Source organism: Equus przewalskii, chromosome 18, assembly GCF_037783145.1.
Source record: "Equus przewalskii isolate Varuska chromosome 18, EquPr2, whole genome shotgun sequence".
NCBI lineage: Eukaryota > Metazoa > Chordata > Mammalia > Perissodactyla > Equidae > Equus > Equus przewalskii.
Genome location: NC_091848.1, coordinates 50,715,077 through 50,733,048, shown reverse-complemented (window position 1 = coordinate 50,733,048; position 17,972 = coordinate 50,715,077). Strand labels below are relative to the sequence as shown.

Sequence of the window (17,972 nt, the reverse complement as noted above, 5' to 3'; positions counted from 1 at the left end):
CATGTTTTCTTCTCAGGACCTTAATGTACACCAGGTCTCCTGGTGGACAGAGATGGTAAGGCTTCTCAGTAGATGGAGGACGTACCCCTTTACCTGTTGGCGCTATGCCTCAAGTTTACTAGTTAGTTGTTGTGTATTGTATAGATTCATGTTGTGTACAGTCATAGCATCAAATTGTTCACTTAAGTTCTCATAATGTTCACTTAGTCCAGGAAGGGAAGGTTTAGCGATGCCTGTAGGCATTGGGTATCCAAATACCATTTCAAAAGAGATCAATCCATGTCTCCTACTTGGAGTATTCTGGATCTTTATAAGGGCCAAGGACAATGCTTCTGGCCATTTAAGTCCAATTTCTTGATAATCTTTCCTAAAGTCCTTTTTATGCCTAGATTTTTACGTTCCTGATGATGGAGGAATGGTATGGGGTATGAAATTTTAATGAGTACCCCAAAGTTTTTGCAAGCAGGTGGTTTATCTCTGCTGTAAAATGATTTCCTTGTCTGATTCAATTCATAAAGGAATGCGAAAACACAGAATAATCTCAGTTATTAATTTCTTTGCCACTTTTGAGGCATCGGCATGTCTCATCGGATAGCGTTCATTCCATCCACTAGACATGCAGACAATAACCAAATAGTGAGAAGGGCCTAAGTCTGGGGGCAAGTCTATAAAATCCACCTGGAGGGCCTTGCAGGGCTTCCTGGGCTATATTGATTTCTTCCAGAAGTTTGATGAGACTTACAAATGGTGCACTGGGAAGTAATTTGGTGAGAAATTTTGTGGATGCCAGGGCAAAACCAATTGTTTTTTAGTTCCTTAACTATTCCTCATTGGTGCATATGCCTCATTTGGTGGGAGATAGTGCAAGCCAAAAAGCCAAAAGAAAACGAGCTACAGGAAGTCCGTCTGGCCCCATGTATAACCTATCTGATAATTGTTTATCACCCTTTTGTGTCCATTTGCCTTTTTCAGATTGTGGGACATTTACCTGATAGTGAATAATGTCAGTCAAGGATAAAGGCAGGTTTCAAAATTAGGTGGAGAAAGGACAAGGGGGTCCACTGTGGGCTGCATGGTGAGCAGCTCTGTCAGCCCTGTCGTTTCCTAAGCATACAGCATCAGTCTGCTTAGTACGGGCTGAACGGTAAACAATGGCAGCTTTAGAAGGTAAACGGCTTGTAATACGGCAGCTAATAAGTGTCCATTAGCAATAGGAGTACCACCGAAGTTAAGAACCCATGGGATTTCCAAGTTGTGCCAACAGCGTGGCAGCCTCCAAAAGCAAATCTGGGGTAAAGAGAGGCAGTTTTTCCTTTTCCAAATATGCAACCTCTAGTAAGAGCTATGAGTTCAGCAGCTTGGGCTGGTTTTACAGTGGGCAAAGAGCATGCCTCAAGTGTTTCATGTGGGGAGACGGTGGCATAACCAGTTATTATGTTTCCGTGGAAATTTCAGTTACAGGGGCCATCACAAAATAGAATTAAGTCTGGGTTGTCTAAAGGCGTGTCCAGCAGGTCCTCTCGTGTGTGGCTTTGAGACCATTTCTGTACCTGCAGGGCCATCACGTGGATGGAGAGAGGCGCTCCATCATCAGGGAGAATAGTAATGTAGCTGGATTTAAAGTGTTACAACCACGCGAGGTGATGGAAGGCTCAGTCAAAAGAGCCTGCTCATAGGTGGTCTGACGCCGCGTAGAGAGGTGCTGTGTCCTGTGAACTTGTAAGACAGCGGACACAGCATGGGCAGCATGGAGATGGATGGTGAGGCTAATGTGAGAGTACTGGCTTTGCCAGTCAGGGTGGCAGCTGCAGCCCCTGCACGTAAGCATGGGGGCACACCTGATGCTACAGGGTCTAGTTGGCATGAGAAATACGCTATAGGACCTATCTAAAGATTGTCCTAGAATGCCTGTAACAATCCCATTATTTTCATGGCAGGATAGATGAAAAGTTTTGTCAAAATTAGGGAAGCCAAGATCCAAGGGTGTAGAAAAAGCTAATTTTGAGGCTTCGAAGGAGGTTAATGCCTCTAAAGACCAGGAAATAGGCTCTGGAGTGACATCTGGGAGAAGGGCACACGGAGGTTTAGCAAGGGCTGCAGAATTAGGAATCCATTGATGGCAGTAACCAGCTGCTGCTAGAAATTTATGAGATTATTTTTACATTCTGGGGAGAGGGGTGGACAAAATTGACTCACGGAGTTTTGGGGTGAGCTTTTGAATGCCCTGAGCTATCTCATGTCCTAAGGAGGTAACTGTTGTTTGTTTCTTATGCCCGTTGGAATTTAGATTGGGAGACTTTCTGGCCTCGGGCAGCTGGCGTTTTGAGGAGGATAAGCGAGTCTGTAAGGGCTCCCCGTAAAGGTCATAGACATCCTGGACAAGCGTGGAGGCTTGCGTAAAGGCTACAGAGCCCAAGTTGGCTCCAAGGACTCGGGAAAATATTGAGAGAGACTCACAATATCCCTGAGGTGAGTGAGTCCATGGAGTCTGTCCGTGTTAATTGTCTCCCTTTAAATGTCAACGCAAAAGGAAATTGCGAGTCAGGATGCAGTGGGATTGAGAAGAAAGCCGAGCAGAGGTCCATTACTGTAAACCAGGCTGATCAGCAGGAATTGAGGTGAGAATGAGGGCTGGATTAGGGACTACAGAGTGGCGAGGCATTACAAAAGAGTTGCCAGCTTGTACAAATCTATAGATCTGGTTCCCGTCTGAGACACTTTACCTCTTTCTTTACTGGCGAGATGGGAGTGTTGCAAGGTGAGGAAGTGAAGACCAGTGGACCTGCAGGAGAGGGTCTATCATAGATTCAGTTCATCTCTCTGCAGCTCTGGAGAGAGGATGCCGGGCCACTGATGGAAACGGTGTCTTCTTTTCCAGGTAATGCACACAGGCTCTGCACTCAGTAACAGCCCAACTTTATTTGCATGTGTAACCTAGAGACTAACTGGGACGTCTTTTAATGACTCATCCTCTTCAGAGGAATTTAAATCAGAATAAGTTTACAGTAAGGAAAGGAGGAAATTTGGGGCTTGGTCTGAGGGCGGAGAAATAAAAACGCCTTTCTCATTACATTTTATAGTGAAATTCAATTTACATAGCAAATCTCTACCAAAGAGATTTGCTGGTGAGGACCTGGAAACCAGAAAGTCATGATGGGTGTTAAGAGGCCTCAGGATATTGGGACAGGCTGAGGTGTGGGCAATGGAGCAGGCTGCCCAGAGACTCCGACTGCTTGAACAGGAGCAGAGGTGGCAGGCAGAGATAAATCCTCTGAGCAGATGGGAGAGATAGTCACCCCAGTGTCACTTAAGAAATCCAGTTCCCCATCTTCTATTTTAGGTTTAATGCTAGGCTCGAGGGTGTGACTGAGGATTGACTGGCCCCTTCATTTGTGGGGGATTTTTCCCTCAGGAGGAGAAAAACAAACTTCCTGAGGGTGCTCGGGTTCAGGGAAATTGCTTCTTAAATTTTCCTCTCTTGAGTGCGGGACAATTTTTCTTCCAATGTCCTGATTTTCTACAATACCTGCAATTGTCTGGAAGCAGATAGGGAGGGCTTGGAGTGGGTTTTGAGTTACTCTCAGAGTCATCCTCTTGTTTATCTAAAGATTCAAGTTGCAAAGCAAGAATTGTTGCTTTGGACTCTTTTCTCCTTCTGCATTTCTGCAAGCTGCTTTCAAAGAATTGAGTCGCAGCCTCCATTAGGACGCTCAGCGGTTGGCCCAACCACCTGACCACACTATTTTGAATTTGTTTTTTACTGTTGGGGAGAGAATTTCCTGCTAACGTGGACATTAGAAGGTTCCAGTGCTCCTGGGCTTCCAGATTTAATGCAGTGTGCCTTCGAAAAGTCTATATAAAACGTTCAACAAAGGCCTTTGGAAGCTCTCCCTTCCGGGTGCGTAATTGAACCTTAGACCAATTTACTCTGGGGGGACCACCTCTAATATTGCTCCTCCTGAGCCCTGAATATCGGCCTCTAGCTGGGCCACTTGCTCGTCATTTGCCGGAGGGCCTGGCAGAGGGGCTGGACTTCTGTTTCCTCTGTGAGGGGGATTTTCCCCAGGGGGTTGTCTGGCATCCTGAGCAGGAAGAGCACCCTTACAGCCAATCAAGGTCCCTATGAGTGGGGTGCGAATAGTCGCTAATCTTTCTGATTCCTCTCTGAATGTTGTAGGATCTTCTCAAAGTGGAGGTAAAAGGGCTTTGTAATTTAAAAGATCTGCTTCTCTCCAGGGTTCATGAATTCTTTGCCATGGAGTCCAGGATACACTGCCGAGGTTGCATAGGCATGCCTGAAGCTAGCAGAGCCCCAGGACAGAGCCCTGGAAAGTAGGAGCAGCTGTAAGGGGCGGCAAAGCCCGGCCTCACCGTCAGTCTCAGGTGCTTCTGCTAATTTACCTCCCGGCTTTCAGCATTTACACAAGTCCCCTGTGTTCTCCAAGCCTGGAGATCCGGCCAGCGTGTTCCCTGTAAATCTTGTAAAGAAAGAGAGGTCACAACAGGCAGCTGGGTGTTTAAGAGATTTTTCTGGGGAAGTTGGAGAAGTTTTAGGATCTAAGACAACTGGCTGAGGAGGTGGGGCTGGGTTTTGAGAGGGGGCGTTTAGACCAGGGGCTCAGACATCCGAAAGAGCTTCTGGAGGGTCAGGAACAGGGAGTTGGTATAAAGTGGTGTGTAAGAGGGAGGGGAAGAGGAATTTATGTCAGATTTGGTTTTTAATTTTTGTTTTAAGTCTGACTTTTGTTCTTTTATTAAAGGATTCCCTAAGGCTAGCTTTTATACTTTTTTGTGTTTTTTTAAATTTGATCCCCGCATAAATACCAATAAACCAGCTATTTAGGATGAGAGCTCCCTAAAAAAGTTTTCAGATATAGTTTTTCTGATTCAAAAGCTCTGTCCTCTGGCCATTGATGAGTAGGATCTCCATTAATATATTTATTCCATAATGACTTAATCCAATAAGCCTTTTCATGGAAAGATCAGAGGTAACTTTCCAGGCTTAGAATAAATCTTTGCTGTAGACACAAGAGGCGTCGCTGGAGTGGGTGCAGATGGTGCAGCCCCGTGATCCAAAAAGTTCACAACCAGAGATAGTCTAAACAAGCAAAGGCCTGCACTGCACAGGCAGTAAGGACGGTACAGTGAAAAGCTGTGTCTCTGGTCTCGCATGGGAACGTAAAACGCCTCCAGTTACAACCCCACTAATCTGCGATGCTGGGCAGGTGCTACTGGAACGGGGCTTTCCTGCCACTGACAAATAAACAAAGGTTGAGATGACAAAGGTCCCTCATGGACTGGGACTCCCATGACAAACTGAGGGCTGGCACGGCCAGACAAAGACAGTGCTGCTTGTGACTTTGTGTCTCGGAACCCCACTCTTTTCGACGGGCCACCGGATGCACCCCAGTAAGTATACCTTCTGGATGGCAGGGACCAGAGAGAATCTTCTCACTGGCCACAAAGCCGAGCTCTCAGGACATAGAACAAGCTAAAAGGAAAAACCTCATCTGTTTTTTTTCCCCCCAATTATTTACTGAGGTCTTAATGGTTTATAACATTGTGTAATTTCAGATGCACATTATTATGTATCAGTTTCTGTATAGACTGCATCGTGCTCACCACCAATAGTCTAATTTTTATCCGTCACCATACTTATGTGCCTATTTACCCCTTTCACCCACCCCCCAACCCCGCTTCCCTCTGGTAACCACTAATCTGTTCTCTTTAACCATGTGTTTGTTTACCTTCCACATATGAGTGAAGTCATGTGGTGTTTGTCTTTCTCTGGCATATTTCACTTAACATAATATCCTCAAGGTCCATCCATGTTGCGAATGGGACAATTTTGTCTTTTTTATGGCTGAGTAGTATTCCATTGTATATATGCACCACATTTTCTTTATCCATTCATCAGTTGATGGGCACTTGGGTTGCTTCTATGTCTTGGCTATGTGAATAGTGCTGCACTGAACATAGGAGTGTACAAGTCTTTTTGTATTGTTGACTTTTACATAGGGGACCCAGAGCAAAGTTGTCTAAACGGATGCTTGCCTGATGAGAACTGTGAACTCACCAGTCTGTGGGGCCAGCTTAAACAGTAGGCTTATAGAGCCAATGCTTATGTTCTGCCCTGTGGATTTTCCTCCTATGACAAATAACAGACAGAGACAAAGAAAAAAAATGACCATTTCTAGGGGGAAAAAGATCAATAAAAACTCATTACCAAATTTTTTCTGCCGGAGTCACTATGCCAAAATTGTCTCTCACAATTTTTGCTTCCGCCTGCCCCTGTGGTGAGAGACCTAGGAGGCTGAATATCATAGGAAATCTTACCTTCTGCTGGCTTTTTGTCAGAGGTCCTGGGATCTCTTTATCTGTAGCAGTTCTGGGAGAAAGCAGGATTCAGCCCCTGAAGAGGCTGCCAACTACACCAACTGTTGGGGAGGAAAACTTTCCTCTATCCTTCTAGGTTCTTCTGGATGGTCTAAGAGTTAAACTGACATTAGACAGATTAACAATAGAAAATCAAATTTAATTATGTATGCACAGAGGCCTGGCCTCATAAGAATATGAGACCCAGAGAAATGACCAAAGCAGGTTTTATGCTTTTTAGACAAAGAAACAATAAATTTGTGAAGAATTGACAAGGCAAAGAAGTTTGGGCTTAGGGTGGTAAATTAGTAAGAAGTAACAAGATTTGTTTACACAGCCTTCTCAGCTCTAAATTCCCTCTCTCTGGTGATAAGGATGTCTCTCTACCTCCTGGCATGGGGAGGGTACCTTTCACACGGGAGATTTATTTCCTGCTTTCAGGGGGACAGACAGGGTCAGAGTGTCCTTCTTACACTGGCTGTCTCTCAAGTAACTTTAATTTAAAATAATCACTATACCACTTTGGCACATTTGGGGGCAGCCTGCCCTGAGCTCCAATAGAGCAAAAGATGCTCCTGTCATGCAGAAAGCTCCGCGGGATTTAGGAGCTCTGTGTCAGGAACTGGGGTCAAAGACCAAATATTAGCAAGAACTGGGGGCAGAGACCAGTATATATATTTTTTATTATTTCACACCTGCCATGTCGGCTTCCTGAAGTTAAAGGCCAACAGCATATGGTCCATTTAGGGATCTGCATTAAACTTATGTGTATGAAAGGAGAGACGTATTAGGACAAGGCGATCTTCACACATCCTCCTTTCAGGCTGCTTTAAGATCAGGCAAGGCCGGGTGACCATCTGGGTGTCACACAGAAAACCTTCCAGAAAGCGAAGGGACCTCAGACCAAGAGACCCTCAGTGTCAGCTTCCAGATCTTGCACTGTTTTCCAGGCCCCTTTGAGCCGGTCCTCTCCCACCTGGGGCATGATTTGGAGTTGTCTTATTTGGTCCTTTGATTTCAGCTTTTGCTTGGATTCCTGTTCCACCTTCCCCCAGCCCTATGCAGCTTTCTCTTTCCCCAAAGTCTCTCTATTGGATGAGGTCAGAGCTTGTTGTCTGCTTTTGTGTCTCAGCTATACCCTGGGTTCATCCTTAATTTTGTACTCTGAAAACCTTCAATTTTGTAACTCTGAAAGCCTTCAGTTTTGTAAGTTGGGAAAAAAGTACAATATCCCTGGGGTGGGGAGCCTGTTGTGGCCTCTATAGCCCTCTTAGACATCTGCCACAGGAGTGGGACAGGTGGGGGCTCTGCCTCTGGGCTCCTGGCTGCAAGATTTCTCATGAAACTGGGTACCATAGTGGGTGTTAGCTTGTGAGTTCCAGTATAGAAAGCAGAAAACAAGAAAATGTACACTAGAAAAAGTGCTTTGAAAAAATGTTTAAAAACATCTGAGTTTTATGTTCAAGTACGGGATACAAATTGCTTGATTATCGTAAAATGTGAATATGACAAAAAATATTATGTGGGACCAACATCTGGCTGTTCACATGTTATGGAATTAACGAGATTTAAAGGTCCTTTTGATCAAAAAAAATCTCCCCTAGCGGCCTGTCATTGAGTCTGAAAATTTGCATTTTCATGTCCAGAAGGCCTCTGTTCAAATGCAACAATCTTTTCTGAGAGGTACACATTCAAATTAATCACCATCAGTGTATTAGTGCAGTGAGTGGTACTGGGTCCTAGCTGAACAGGCTCTGAGAAAAATCAAACATGGAAAAGCAATATTTTAAACACAGAGTGAGCTGAGAATGTTTTAGAGCTGTGATGTCCAATCTGAAGGATGCTAGCCACATGTGGCTACTTAAACTCAAATTTAAATTAATTTAAATAAAATAAACAACTCAGTTCCTTAGCCGCATTTCAAGTGCTGAGTGGCCACATGTGATGAGTGGTTAGTATATTGGACAGTGCAGATATAGAGCATTGCTACTGTTGCTGGAAGTTTTATTGGACAGTGCAGGTCCAAGAGAAGGGACTTAAGGCAGAGGGCATGTCTAAATGGGCTGTTCCTATGCTGTGCTTGCAATCCGGAGAACAGCAAAGAAAACACTGGAGACGAGGTGGGGGAGGGGGAGAGCTCCAACAGAGAAATGGAATCCCATAAAGTGGGGGTGGCCTAAAGACCAAAGGCAAGCATTACCTACTTCACAATTTTGCCTGGGGTCTCCTGATAATGTATTCTACTGGGGAAAGGCAGAATTTTCCAGTAAGTCATGGGTTCAAATTCTAGCTCTGCCAAACACTAGCTCAGTGGCTATGGGTAAGTCTTCTTAATCTTTCCTCATGTGAAAGATAGAGATTATAATTCCTACCCCGCACCAGGGTCATGAAGATCAAAGATAATATATGTGAATCTGGTACATCGTAGGTGCTCAATAAATAGGAGCTGTTGTATCGTAAAGCCCATTAGCTGCTTTGGACCACTGACCTTGACTCCCACATCTTTGTATCTTTCTCAGTGCCCAGCATGCAGTAGGCACTCCATACACAGTTGTTCAAGTTAATTGAACTGGAGTACTCCCTGTCTCTTTTTTTCACACCCTTGCTTTCACTATGAATAAAGGTTCTGTGAAAGAAAGATGCTGTGCAAACTCTGGTGTTATTGGTATTGCAAGAGTAATCAACATGAAATAGGATCAGAAGACAAGAATTCCTTGAAAGCTAATCCTTTTAAGTTAATGGAATTGAAATATTGTAATTCATGAAATAGCACTTAAATGGTACTGCTCGGACAGTTACTGCTTGCTATTTATATACGTTGAATTTTTAAAATTACGCCCTGCACGGAATCGCTTGAGGGCCCAAGTACAAAGAATTAATACATTAATTATCATAAATGAATCATTAAACAGCAACAGTAATTAATAGCTTAAGCTATACATACATTTTTAATTTTTTTTCAACAGTGGCCTTAGTGCTCCTCTGCTGGAAAAAGTTGGTTAGAAGAGGAGCTGATTGGTAGAAGACTGGAGGTGAAAATGGAATCATGTGAGTTCATCGTGTCTGTTCCACTGCCTTTGTATTTAAACCAATGTGGACCGGTGACCCCTCATTGTGAAGCTCTTTATAAGATATTTTGTAATCTTTCGTAGGCCTGCACTCGTTGTCGTGAGTTTTTTCTTTATAAATATGTAAAAAGACTATTAATCTGTTCCTAGGCAGTAATGAGCATCATCTGGGTCTTCACTTCCGAATCCATCCAATGAATTATTTGAAACTCTCACATGAGAAGTTTTGAAACTTGGCTCCAAGGAGGCCAGGAGCGCTGGAGGCCTTGGAGGACAGAAAGGAGGATGGGACGTGTGAGCAGGCTGGAATTTGCACACCCTCTGCCCAGCGCCAGCACTGCCTCCCAACCTCGATTAAGTCAACACAGCTTGAATTTTAGATATTTAATATGTTTGCTTTAATGGAGTTTGAAAAAAAGGCTCCAACAATTTAAAAATAATTATTTTGAAAATCACCAAATTAGATAATTCTAAATTTCCTGTTCACTTAGGTGCTCTCGTTCTCAACCCTGCCGCTGCATTCCACCCCCATGTACTCTGATCCAGGGACCTTGACATTTTAAGAAATTTCCCCAGAGGATTTTAACTTGTAGCGAGGGTTGAGAACTACTTTTTAGTCCAACTGTCTTGATCTCTTTTTAAGTAGAAATGAGTAGAGGTCAGGTCTCATTTTTTTTGTTAGAGAACAGAGTTTTGCCCAGGAGAATTAATGTTTGTGGAGCTTATTTTATTCTTTCTTCCCATATTCATACGTAAATCAACATTCCCACCTTGACACCCAGCAAATAATAGTTGCTATCACTCTCAAACTGTCTCACTTCACCATTTAATTCTCCTGATGTGCATCTGTTATCAAGAAGAGGTGTGTTTGATTCAATTAAGATGATCTATTTTAGTAAATCTGTAAGTGCCCACATATAAATGTTAGTTTTGAGATGGCAAGAACAAGAGTTATTTTTTAAGAGTGTATTTTGCCTTACATGTGTTATTTTTTTTGCCAAAATTGAACCTATTATTGTACCTTGCATGCAGTAGGTTCACACTGAATGATTACTATCAAAACAGGAACCCAGGCATTGGTCTACTTATCTGTTAGAACATCTGTAAAGATTCAGCTACTACTATGTACCATGTACTCTGAGCTGGGTGTTTGCCATCACTGTAGGACCAGCATCAAGTTGACAAGGTCAGGGCCTTTTTCTTACCCCTTTCGTGCCCTAGTTAAGTAGCTACAAATTTGGTAAACAGGCACCCAGGTGACTAAGGAAACCTGGAGCAATTTTCTGGTCTGAACAGATAGATATAGCATTTGTATGGGTGACTCCATCAGAGGGAATAAAATCCTCTTCCTCCCTTCCATTCCTCCCCTCCTTCCTTCCTATATTCCTCCCTTCCTTCCTTCCTCCCTTCCTTCCTTCCTCCTTTCCTTCCTTCCTTCTTTTCTTCTCCTTTTGGAAATATTCAAGGAAGCAGAAAAATATAAAAACTAATATCATAAACACCCACATACCTATCACCTAGCCTTGTCAGATCTTAACATTTTGGCACATTGGATCCAGTACTTATTTTAAGAAATAGAAATTCACAGGCAGAGCTAAAGTTACCTGTATAACTACCTGCCCTTAACTTGTCTTCTACCCTAGCAGTTCTCAAACTTGGCTACCCATTAGAATCACCTGGAGAGATTTAACGCTCCCATTGCCAAGGTCTCATTTCATTTCAATTAAATTGGAATATCTCGGGGAGGCAGCCAGGCACTAGTATTTTTTGAGATTCCTAAGTAATTATTGCAATGTGCAAAGTTTGAGAAGTCCTGTCCTATCCCAGACTCTGACAGTAACTACTATTATACATTTGATGTTTATGTTCTTGCTACATATGTGTATTCATAAGTAATATGCCATTTTCCATGTTTTAAAAATGTATATAAATTGTATAATACTGTATGTTCTGTGACTTGCTTTTTGTACTCAATTTTGCCTATTTGAGGTTAGCCGCGTTGATGCATGTAGCAATAGTTCATCATTTTAACTGCTATAGAGTATTCAACTTTTTAATAAACCACATGTTATTTGTCCATCTCCTTACTAGTGGATGTTTGCAATATGACTTTCATTCAAAATGAATGAATTCAGGAAAAATGAATTTCATTCATGTCTCCATTTATTTAAGTCTTTCTTTTTACATCTTGGTAAAGATCTTGCACATCTTGTGTTAATTTTTTTCCTAGTTTCCTCGAGTTTTTGTACTACTGTAAATGGTGTCCTTAAATCATGTTTTGTTTGTTGCTGGTTCATAAAAATAAAATCAGCTTTAGGCGTTGATTTTGTGTCCAACAGCCTTGCCAAATTTTCCTATTAGCTTTAAGAAATTTTGTGTAGATTCTTTTAGATTTTGTTTGAGACAATCATACTACTTGTAAGTAGTGACAGTATTTTTTTTTCTGACCTTTATAAATTTTGTACTTTTCTTTTATCTTCCTGCCTTGTTTAGGACTTCCAGTATAATGTTTAATAAAAGCCATGAGAATGGAAACCCTTGGCTTCTTTCTGACTATAAAGGAAATGCTTCTAATGTTTTACTTTTAAGAATTATGTCTGCTATAGGTTTTTTGTGAGTTCCTGTCACAGATACCCTCTGTCAGGTTTAGAAAGTTTTCTTCTCATTTTGCTAAGAGTTTTTCTCATGAAAATATGCTGAATTTTACGATGTGCTTTTATTTGCATCTACTGACATATCATATGGTTTTCTCTTTCGATTTGTAAAGAGGATAAATTATGTGAATATACTTAAAAAAATATTATCGTATGAAATTTTATTATTGTTGATTCTTAGTTTTAAGATCGTTCTTGCATGTTGTCTACTCTTTCCGTTAGAGCCTTTGACATTTGTCACAGTTAATTTAACTGTCCTGTTTTATAATTCCCACGTCATTGTCATGTCTCAGTCTGGTTCTGATGGTTACTTTGTCTCTTCAGATTGGGGTTTTCCTGCCTTTTGGCATGCCTTATCCTCTTTTGTTGAAAGCTGGCTGTGTAGTATTGGGTGATAGAAATTCAGGTAGATGGGCCCGTATGAGGATTTGTGCTAATCTGGCTGGGTGTTGCGTTGTGTTGAATGTTTTTTGTAGCTATAGGTGCCAGAGGCTCCAGATTCCTCCAGTGTTCTTGTTTTCATCTCCTCTCTTGACTTTGGGCGTCTCTTATTCTTCTTCCTCAGAGAAAGTCTATGTGTTACAGCTCTTTTAGCAGCATCCGCTGTTATACTGGAGCCTTGTGGTGAGTGCTAAGGTATGAGGGACAGAAAGCTTTCTATAATCTTCCAGTTGAATCTCAGTCTAGTGGTGAGCCTGTGTCTGGTGTCCTTCAGCTTCAGAAGTATTTCTCCAGTGGTATAGTTTTCCCCCATCTCGTAATCCTCTTGCTAGCTGCAGTATTTCCAATCTATTTCCTTTGAGCCTTGACCTCTGTCACCTGCATTTTCCCCTCTTTATGTGAAACAGGAAGATCAAAGGGGGCTGGACTTGGAGAATGCCCTTTCTCTTGCTGGGCTAAGGCTCTGGCAAAGTCTTTTCCCCCAGAGAGGATGTCTCTGGATGTATTTCACGATTATTCTTTCTCTCCTGTGGCCAGAGTAAAAAGGGGATCTCTCCTGGATCCTCACCATTAGAATCTAGTAGAGTTCCTGGAGGTAAAGAGCATGAAACTCAGCCCACCCTTCCCAAGACTGTGTCTCCCAAGAGTTTCTTACCCTCACGTTTTCTCACGCTCAGCCTCCAACAGTTCATCAAAGTTACCATTTAAGTGTCCCTACCAGCTTACGGCTCCACAGCTTCTGTTTCAGGTAATCAGATCGCAGCTGTGACTCTATGAATGCACCTCCCTCTCCCTATTTCAAGGTGGTGGTTTACTTTGCAAACTCAGGTCTATGATGTGGGTCCAAGAAAAGTCACTGATTTTCAGTTTATCCAGCTTTATCTTCTTATCAGGATAGGAGTAACAATTTTCAAGCTCTTCACATGTCTGAGCAGCAACCCAAAGTCTTGACTCCAGACATTTTATAGATTCCCTTTCAAGGTAGACTTTCAAGGATCCTGGATTCATGTGGATGAGGGGTTGACACAGTTCCAACCACTCCCATCTACTATACGGACCCCAGATCTCATTTCCTGTCCCTATCTGGACTATCTGCAGGATCTTGAAAAACAGCAAATTCAGTGAGAGATTTTCTCTGAACTCCTTTATCTGCCTGAAGCAGATCCTTGAAAAGGAACTCAATGGTCATAGCTCCCCACTCAGGAGTTCAATCAACCAGGGAAGATTGGCTTTTCTTACAGGAGGGGAGACTAGAAGTCAACACGACACCCAGACAAACTTTGTCACAAACATCATAATCTCTCATCTATTCTTCTAAGGGCTCATTCATCTTTTCTAAAAATCGTTTACTCTCCCCCGAGAGACCTATATCTCTCCTCCCTTTTCCCTTTTAAGATGGTATTTAAGCTTGAATTCTAAGCCACCTTTGGGAGTTACTCGTTTTTCCCTGGGTGTCTCCCATATATACAGGAGGTATATGTAATAAACTTTTGCTTGTCTCTCTTGTTAATCTGTCTTTTATTACAGGGATCTCAGCTAAGAACTCAGAAGGGTAGAGGGCAAATTACTTTTCCTCCCCTACCTACCCAAGCCCCTAGGCAGTGGAAAGAGGTACCGCTCCATCTCCACAGCTGCTACAGCATGGACTCGGGCTCTTACTGCTCTGCTTTTTAGTTTCCTCTTTGTTTTTGGCCACTAGGAATTTCCTTTACTTTCTAGTATTCTCAGATGAAAATTTATAGGAACCTTTATTTATGTTTATCTAGCATCACTGAGTGTTTGGCAGATGGAGGATTTGGGGGTTACTCAGTCTATAATATTGCTCAAACTAGCATCTAACCAGTTTTTTAATTTAAATATTCGGTGGGCTGGTGGGACCCTATTACTCCTGAGACCTCACTGGCCTAGGCAAAGCCCTGGGCAGGGAGTCAGGACTCCCAGACACTGCTTGCTGTTCTGTCTGCCCTTGACTGTGTCACGATGAACGTGAAAAGCCCTTCAGCACCGGTCAAGGCTTGGGCCTGGAGGGATGACAATGATGGTGTAGTATTTCCAACAGATTTCTCTGAGCTCAGTGGATACTGTCTACCCTGGCTTCTCCTGTTTGTGGTCTGATATGCTTTTCTTCTTGAGTGCCATAACTCTTTACTTCCGGATTTCTTTTGAGTTGTCTCTGTTGCACCTGTCCTATGGTGAGCCCCATCCTAAGCACCAGTGGGCTGAATTTTGGCTTCTGACTCTGATTTGCTTTTTCCATCTCTCCCTCCTCCCTCTGCCTTATCCCAAAATTCCAGCTTATGACCATTCCTTTAGAGATAGGATTTTGAAAATCCTGTCTCTTTCTCGGTGATGTAGTTTGTTCCGTTTAATATAGGGCTCCAACACAGGAATATATTGCAGTTAAATCTGCACAACTACTTTGGAGAACTATGGGATACCCAAGTAATGAATCCCTGGGACTTAATTTGCCTCGGTGGCCCGAGGTCTCACAGTTAGGGGAGCCCCATGTGAGGAAGAATAAAAGGATCTTGTCAAATATCTTAGTTTCTTGAGTTAGTCACTGAAAGAAGGAATTGAGGGCCATGACTCTGCAACATGCAATATGGAAACATTATGTTGGAGTACAGAAGCCTGGTATTTTAAAAGCCTGAGTGTTTTAAAAGAGCATTTTGTTTTTAAGTATTTTCTTTTTTTTTTGAGATAAGAATGTTAAAACCTTAATTTCTGGACTTCGGATTAAACTCTCTTAACAAGTGCAGTAGGTGGGGGTGGGGATGGGGCTGGGGAGACCACCCTAAAATATCCCATAGTGGCATATTGATTGTTTTGAATTAAAGTTAAGAAACAGTCAGTGCAAAAAGAAGACTCTGATCATCCTTTGTCTCCTTGAAAGCAGGAAATAAATCTCCCATATAAAGGTGCCCTCCCTGTGCCTGAAGGCTGAGAGAAACATCCTTATCCCCAAAGTCAGGGAATTCAAGGCTGAGAAGCCTGTGTAAACAAACCCTGTTACTTTTACTAATTTACTACCTCAAGCCTAAACTCTGTTTAAATTCCTCCCTTATTATGTACCTCAAACCTAAGTTTCTTTGTCCTGTCATTCCTCACAAATTTATTGTTTCTTTGTGTAAAAAGATGTAAAAGCAGCCTTATTTGCCCATCCCAGAGAACATCAATTCTCGATGATGTCCAATACCTACATATTAAATTGGATGTTTCTCCTGTTAATCTGATCTTATGTCAATTTTATTGTTAGTCAAGCCATAAGAACACAAGAAGGGTAGAAGGGGAAATTTCCCCTCCAAGACAGGAGGTTCCTGGTCCTTCACAAGAAGCCACTCATCAAACAGTCTTCTGAAACTGAACCAACAGGTAGAGGCTCTGGAGAACAAGCTACAATTACCCATACAAGAGGCTGGTTAATTCAAGTATAAATTAAATGGAAAAGAAACAGCAATTTTCTCTAAGTGCCTGAGGTGCCCATAATGAAGAATGCCTTTTCCTTTAAGCTGACTTAAGCTGGTTGGTTTTAAAGAAATCCTACAAAGCTCAAGTCCTTAGGTGCATATTTCTGTGTAGACATGGCAGCATGGTTAGTCATAAGAAAAAAGGCAATCTCTTAGTCATGTTAAGAGAACATCTTCTTGGACAACTTACTGGTCTAATAGGCTTTTATTCAGTGATTCACAAATTGGGCAGCATCTAAACTAGCAGATAGAAAGAAGCTCTGAAGAGCTCTACAAAGCGAGAGATTTTTGTAGACCAAAGTGATCAGGAACCAGGAAGTTACACTGGGTATTTTGGGATTGGTTGAAGCAGGGTTACTTTCCCTTTATGGAGCAAAGAGAAGTCTTGGAGTTGGGTCAGATAACTTGTGCTGAGCAGGCAAGTGCTGATTGGTTGACCTAGGCCATCCTTTTCTGGGAGAGACGAGCATAGAGACTTAGCTCAGTTTTGGGGCTTAGCATGAATGGCTCCATCTTGGGCCTAATCTAGTTACCTTGACAGCAGAGAAAGGAGAGGAAAGTATAAATATGATGTCACATCCCATATAGGCTTGAAGGGTAGCAGAATATGCCACCCCAAAATATGCCTTTTTGGCAAAAGGATGATTTTGAGTAAAAGCAGACACAGGAGAAGCTCTGAAAGTAAAGAAGTTACCCTTTTGTAAAGGATATTTACATTTATAAGAAAATCCCTGTTTTTGAGGGTGTCTCTTTCTCTGTTCCAGGAAGAGAAGGATTATTCTCACAAGAAACTTTTCTCGATGGAGAAGGTACACACCTCAACGTGCATAGCAAACTCTGTCCTTGTTTACCACGCTTTTCCTGGTAACTTCTCGTTACTGGCCTCCCCTCTACCACCCAACGTTTTCTTTTGTCTTCACGGAAGATGGTATTAAAGGTGGTGGTTTGGGCCATCTTGGAGAGTTACTCATTTTTCCTGGGAGTCTCCCATGTATACATGAGGTATATGTGTTAATAAACATTTTTTTTCTTCCTCTTGTTAACTTGTCTTTTATTACAGAGGGTTTCAGCTGAGAACTCAGAGGGGTAGATGGAAAATTATTTATCCCCCCTTCAGGCTCATCATGTCAATCTTTCAAACTGACTAAACCTTTGAGAGATTAACACGCCTTTACGTCTTCGAAAATAGAAAGTTTTCAGTTCTTCTTTCTAGTGTCTATTGCAAACAAAAATCTCCTTGTTTGTGCCTCTCACCTCATTGCACCTTTCAAAGTAGATTGTCTAGAAACAAAGTGCTCAAGACTATAGGGAGACCATATTGTGTGACCAGTGACTGTCTTCTGTTCCTGAGCAAAAGAATGTCATAGAACAAGCAGGCAAGTCTTGTTGATGTATGTGGTCTCAATTCTCAGGCAGAAACTTCTGAGCTTCATTCCACTATTAACTGTGATGAGTCAGAGACCCTCTGAGGACTTTTTGCCCCATTTTGAGACCCAGTAGGCTGCTTTGTGTATTTGCGTCTGGTGGGGCCCTGGGGGTTTACCTGCTTCCCTTCCCTCTGTATAGCTACCCCACCTTCTGCATTCACGGGCTGGCTCCTAGTCATCATTTCAGCATCAGATGGGCTCCGCCTCCCTCAGGAAGCTTCTGACTCCTTTCTCCTCTCCTATCGCCCACTTACTCCAGGGCCCCTGCCAGGGGGCTCCCACACTCTCTCTCAGTCATTCAGTATTTTCAAAATCCTCTCCTTGACTATCTGCTCTCAAGCCTGTGAGATCCGAGAGGGCAAAAACTGTCTTGGTAAAGTATTCTTCTCTGTTACTCATTACCTGACACATAGCACACAACAAAATCTTTTTAATGTAAGCTTTTTTGTTAAGCATTACACAGTGCAGGAAATTACATGGATTATACAGCTACAGCTCAGTTAATTTTCTGACAGTGAGCACGCCTGTGTAACCAGCACC

General features: G+C 42.5%; 1 long non-coding RNA gene across 3 annotated transcripts in view; it reads left to right on the top strand.

Annotated features, from left to right (window-relative positions):
* LOC103553506 (uncharacterized) overlaps nucleotides 1-17,972 on the top strand; it is a 64,638-nt gene that overhangs the window by 10,680 nt on the left and 35,986 nt on the right. For all 3 annotated transcript variants that reach the window (XR_011529207.1, XR_011529205.1, XR_011529206.1), the window contains exon 2: nucleotides 9,342-9,423. This is a non-coding gene — a long non-coding RNA (uncharacterized lncRNA). The remainder of the gene's footprint in view (nucleotides 1-9,341; nucleotides 9,424-17,972) is intronic.